Genomic DNA, 6,414 nt, shown 5'->3' with positions numbered 1-6,414 from the left:
GACCTAACCGTTGTTTTGATTCAAATCCCGTGTACTCCTTTTCTGAACTTGCATCCAATTGGCCTTAAATAAGTTATGCTACAGTAATTACACTTAAGGATGATATTGAGTTTTGTATTTTAAGTTGAATGTGAGCCACTGAAAATGAACTCTTTCCAATGTTCTATGTCGGGTGATACTTAAAATCACCGTCTCAATGTAATTTTGAATATTGTAGGCTCTAATAATCAATATGGATTATTAGATGCGGCCAACCAGGAAAATGAATTTGTCCACAGATTAGCTGGTCCACTCACCAGGTAGGCCACACTTGTATGTTAAATATTGAATGGTGGTCCTTTAAATATACAACCAGTGCCCAACTAATCAGCACAGCTGGATTTTTGGCCAAGGAACTAAACGGTGGGTCCCACTTGAGCTTGCTTGTATCTGCTCACGCGAGAAATGTCTCCACAAGAATACAGTAAACCTTTAAAAAAAACAAAAAAAAAAAAAAAAAAAAAACAAATAGGTGCGCTGGCTGGTGCTCGCTTGCATTGCTCGATCCTAGGACTCGAACCTGGAATTCCTACAAGTGCCTCCTAGCCGCTCAAAATTTTCAGTGGCGGGACGTTTCTGACCATTCCATTGAAGTCCTACAAACGGTGCCACCCATCTGACAGTAGAAAGTGAATGGATGGCTACGATCTTCTAATATAAACCTTTATATCCGGAAACGGATTGGCTACTCCTCCTGCCACCAGCCCCGTGGCTGATTGTCGGTGCTCTGTGGGCCCTACCATGATGTATGTGTTTCATCCATTCCGTTCATCCATTTTTAAAGATCATTTTAGATCTTGATACCAAAAATTAGAAGTATGTAAATCTCAGGTGGTCCACCCCACATGAAAACAATAGTGATTGGATATCCACCATGAAAATCCTCCTAAGGCCCACTGTACTGTGTATTTGATATCCAATCTGTTGATTAGGTCATACAGGCCCAGATGAACGGAAAAAACAAAAATCAGTTTGATCCAAAGTTTTTATGGCCCCCAAAATGTTTTTAATGGTCAACGCTCATTCAAAAATGTTTCTTGTAATGTGGTCCACTTGAGATTGGGATATACCTCATTTTTGGTCACATACCGTAAAAAGATCTGTAAAAATAGATGGACAGAATGGATGAGAGACATATATCATGGTGGGGCCCACAGAGCACAGACCATCAGCCATTGGCTGGTGTCAGGGGGAGTAGCCAATCCGTTCCCCTCGAGGATACCCTCGTACCCCCCATTTTTGCCACGGAGACACAGTACAGGTACAGCCTTCTGAAAAATGTCCAAGGTTGTGTCTTTCATTTAAAAAAGCACTTTGCACCGGGCTACTTGGAAAGTCCAACTGATCGATCTGAACCGTCCATTAAGACGGATACACATTCCATAAGCTATTTTAGAAAGATCACACTGATGGTATGATCCAATCCAACTTTGATTTGGTCCATCCTTTTCCCAGGACCCAGCCCAGGGATCGGATGGTTATGATTGCCTAACAAACTTAATTCTTCAGAATCATAAACAATCCATAGTGTGCTCATACATGGATTAAAATGTTCACTGGACCTATGTTTACACAGAAGATCTTGACCGTCCATATTAAATGTTGTTGATTAGATGGTTAAAATTGTTAGATCGGATTGATATCTTCATGGTAGCCCATGAAATGTACTTTGGACCTAAATAGATAGTCTAGATCCATCGATCAGGCTGTCCACGTGTCACATTCTAATAACTATAACCTACACTGCTGAAAGAGTACGGGGGCATTTCTCTTACTTTTAAATGCACGCGCTGCCTGTCCCTCCAAGTAGAGATTGGAGAGTGCGTATTTTTAAAGCACTCGTCGCTGGCTATAATGGGTGGAACATGTCTACTGAGTGACCAAAATACCCTTAACAGAAATGGTTATTGCATACCAAAAGAGTAAAGGGAGAGATGTATTGGAAGAAGAACAGCATGGGCATTTAAGGAAGTCGGAGATTTCCATCACGTGCTCGGGCAGCTGGATCCAACTCACGGATCACGATCCTGATTCCTGTGCAGTCCCAACTCCCAAGCCCCAAAAACACGGGCAGCACTCTCTTCGCACGTGCGAGAAATCAGGACCGCTCGTCAGATGAACCAACGAACGTAGATCCCATCTCTAAAACCGTAGATGGGCCACGCCTGTAAAAAATAAACCAACGGTTCAGAGAAACTGACCACCCGTTCAAATTATGTTGTACGTGTGGGGCAACCAACATGCATGGGCTTCCCCACTCCCCGGTCTGATCTTATACACGTGCGAGTCGTGTCCACTGTAGCGGACGAGAATTTTTCAACGGCTGTTACAGGGCGCCGACAGAAAGCTCCATGGGTCCCGTCATGTGCGTGACATCCAATCCGAGCCAGATCATGATAGGACGGTCACGCAAGAATGAGGTAGATCCAAAACTCAAGTGGGCCACGCGAAAGGGAAACTGAGGTGAGGTGGACGCTTATTTGAATCCATTGGAGTTTTGGATGAGGATGATATATGGTTCTCTGTCGCCCGCATGGATTCACCGTATGAAGAGGTTGGATGGCACATAGACATCACCTTCAAACGGACGGTGGGCGTCCCCTGCCCATTTTTACCTGTGATGTGACCCGCTTGAGTTGAATTTACTTTCTTTTCTCATAGTTTATGGAAAGGACGGACGGAGTACATGTCACAAGCACATCAGAACTGGGCCCCACGGAGCTTCCCTACTCCTAACTGACGGAGGAAACTCGAGGCCCGTTAAAGCTCACATCCAAGTACACTTGAACCTGTACGGTTGGGATCTCTCTCCCGAACGGTCGTAAATTAACCATGGTTTTGGGAATCCCTGTAACTCGTCACATGACACAATGAAAATGTATTATTTGCACGTGTAAGACGTGGCCCTACAGTTAAAGTAAAAGTCCCACTAGACAGTTTTACCTTTTTTTCACTCCAGGGTCAGACGCTATGGGAGCGCATTTGGTCAGATGTATGTGTTACATATCCATGCTCAACGTCCATTTTGATAGTTCATTTGAGGGCACGAATCCAAAAGTATAGCAAATCCAAATCTCAAATGAAGAAAAATTATAGATATCAGCTTAACCCGAACCTTTTGTGATCTAGGAAAAGTTTTTAGCAGTGGTCATTCAATCACATTATCAAATTATTCCTATAACGTGGTTGACCTAACATTTGAATCTTCTTCATAGTTTGTCCATGCCCTAAAATGAGTGGGCAAAATAGATTGATGGTATGGATATGCAACACATGCATCAAGGACAGATCAGTGATCCTAATCTGCCGTGGCCAATTCAATTGAATTGGGATTGCATGGTGCAGATCTATGTGTTTTATCTATGCATACAATTCATTTTGCAAAACAAATCCAAAGCTCAAGTGCACCACATTATAGAAAGTGGTTGAAATTGAACGCCTACCATTAAAAACTTCTTTAAAGGGGTACACGTTTTCGATGAAGCTAATATTTATATATATATTTTTTTTATCTATATCCATTTAACTTTATGTTAAAGCCGAGTATAAAATCTTTTGATGGTTAAGTTTTTTCTCAAACTTTTAGAAAAAGTGATTGTTTGACATAATAATATATTTTCACACTGGATGTAACAAAATGAGTTTTTAAATGTGTAATTGGCTCGTCCATCCATGAAGGATACAGCATATAAAAATTACAATAGGCCATAAAAATAAGAAAATTGTAAAATTATGCCGAAAATCTTTAAAGCTTATGCTGACTAGACCACATTAATTTTTGGTCAGGCTGAATTTTGTAATCCGTGCAAGATGAAGGGGTTGGATGAAGGATGCATAAACCTATAGTTGGCGTTCGATCATCAATCGCTCCATGTGGAGTGGCCCAGCTGAGTTGTCTACCTGGCTGACTTTTGGCAGTGTGTCTAGGATTCTAGGGCGCAGCTGATGGACGGAGTGGGGACCAGGGAGATTGGTTGTTTGAAGCGCTTAGTAAAACAGGTGTTTGAGAGGATTCCGGTCCCCCTCCAACTAGGAAAGTGGGTGCCACGTCACAGATGACGGCAGCTCCCTCCACACCGTCCATAGCTATAAAAGGAAACAAAAGAGGTTTCGTGGGATTGTTGGAGGGCCCCTACCATGTTTGTCAGTCTACTTGTATTCCATTTCCACCCATGAGAGAGAGAGAGAGAGAGAGAGAGGCATCTCTGCACCTTACTTTAAGCTAAGGGCAAGCGTCCAAGCTCCCTCCAAAGCATGAAAGAGCCACCTGCTTTCCTCCTGATCAGAAAAGCCGATCGGCAATGGTCGCCATCAAGGCCCACCACCTTTTATCACCTTTTGGCTTCTTCTGTTTTCTCAGCCGCTAACTTCCGTACTTGTATCTGACTGTACCATTTTTGAATTGATTTCTGACTGTACAAACCGGTGGGCAGTCCTGTTTAAAGGAGGACAGGAGTTGGTGCATTTTGGCGCATGACCTGCCATTCTTCCTTTTCTTTCATTTCCAACCATCATTTAATGGCCAACGATACCTGTAATCTTGGATTAATTCATCCTCTTCTAAATATCCAATCAAAAACTATCTTTCCTAATATTTTGTTATTTACTCCGTACAAATGAATACCGCTCTCTCCCTCCATTCATCCTAAATAAAGAATATTTTCATGATTAGTTGACATATCTAAATAGCTTAATCCATCACCACTATACATGATGTGATTGTTTTGTATACCTTGAATCTCTACCATATAATATATATTATCCCTATGCATGTATAGGTGTGTGGGCATATGTATTAAATTCAAGAAATTAAAAGTGGAATGTTACACTCCAGCAAAGCCTTTATTTTGTATGCTTAATATCCTTATTCTTATACTTAAAAGAACTTAGGATTATAGTGAGGATTTGACAGGTTACTTAAACTTACCAATACCAACATGTGGGATTTTTAGGTAAATCATAGTGAGTTGGATGATCAATGTGTAGAGGAAACTCTAATTTAAGGTTTAAGCCCTTTTCTTTTTTCTTTATTTGTAAATTATAAAAAAGATGTGGTAGTCTAAAGACTAGTATATGTGGATTTGTTTAGGATAACCATCATTTCTCTTTTAAATTTATGCTTATTCATATTGCCTTAAGATAAATCTGATTGGATTATTATGTTGCTTGGGATGTGTGCAAACTCTTTCATGTGGGGCCACAAAACGTAAGATATGATGAATTCATTCAGGAGAAATGTTGGCCTTCTGCAACATTTGTAGATTGTATAGAATAATCTCATTTTACAACTTCGTATATGGGACCCACATGATCTGAAGTTCATATCCACTCTGTCCATACAGTCAGCACCCAAAAACCAGGTTGATCCAAATCACAGGTGGGTCACACCACAGGGAAACGGATCCCGAGGAGAAGATGGGATGCACATGATGGACGGAATGGATGCGGCCCATCACATCATGTGGAGCCCATGCACGTAGTTATGGAACAAGCTTATTCTACAAAGTGGTAGTGGAAGAATCGGCTTAGATGGAGACTGAAAAAAATCCAATCTCAAAAAAAGAAAGCAATGGGTCTAAAACCACTACCAGAACACAAAATGGAAAGTAGCATTTGCCAATGCAACAAGCCTCCTCATTGCATCCACCGAATCTACTTTTACTCGTGAAAGTAATATGTGGACCGTTATCTGTCATCCATCTGAAATTTATGTTAGCATCCCGAAGACCATCTTGGCCCAAACGAAACCATTTAGCTTAAGGCATCGCTTTCACAGCCGACTGATATTCCACCCCAGTATCATTTAGTGATGATGCAAACTAAATCTCTGATTGCTATTGCTATAACCCCCTCACGATATTGGCATATTGCTCTCCACAAGTGAGGGCATAAACAGCGCTGGGCTGGCGAGGCCTGGCCTAACTCCGGCCCCTTATGGTCAGGGTTTTGGACTCGGCGATTGAGGCCTGACTCAAGCCTGAATTTGAGGCCAACTAACTAATTGTACTGGACCTGGGCTCATCTACCTAAAAGGACTGACTAGTAGGCCCTGCATGGCCCAAGACTGATGGTGCATGGGATTGCAGGAACATAGTAAGGACTTGTCTCGTGGGCACACAGACTAATGGTCCAAAACTTGGTGATGCACATCAGTTGGTTTCTGTAGCGGATGATACAGCATGGCCTACCTCTACAGCAGAAACAGTCCTCAACTGACTCCAATCATGGAGTCGAAATGATTCAGTACATGTCTGACTCTTTCAATAAAAGCATGAGGGGTGATTGAACGGTGGTTGTGTGAGGGACACCATGATGTGTGCCTAAAATACATACCATCCATCTGGTGCAGGCCTTCATGTTTGGCCTTGAGCTCAA

The sequence above is a fragment of the Magnolia sinica genome, chromosome 13 (genome assembly GCF_029962835.1).
Source record: "Magnolia sinica isolate HGM2019 chromosome 13, MsV1, whole genome shotgun sequence".
Taxonomy (NCBI): domain Eukaryota; kingdom Viridiplantae; phylum Streptophyta; class Magnoliopsida; order Magnoliales; family Magnoliaceae; genus Magnolia; species Magnolia sinica.
This window is presented reverse-complemented; position numbering follows the sequence as displayed.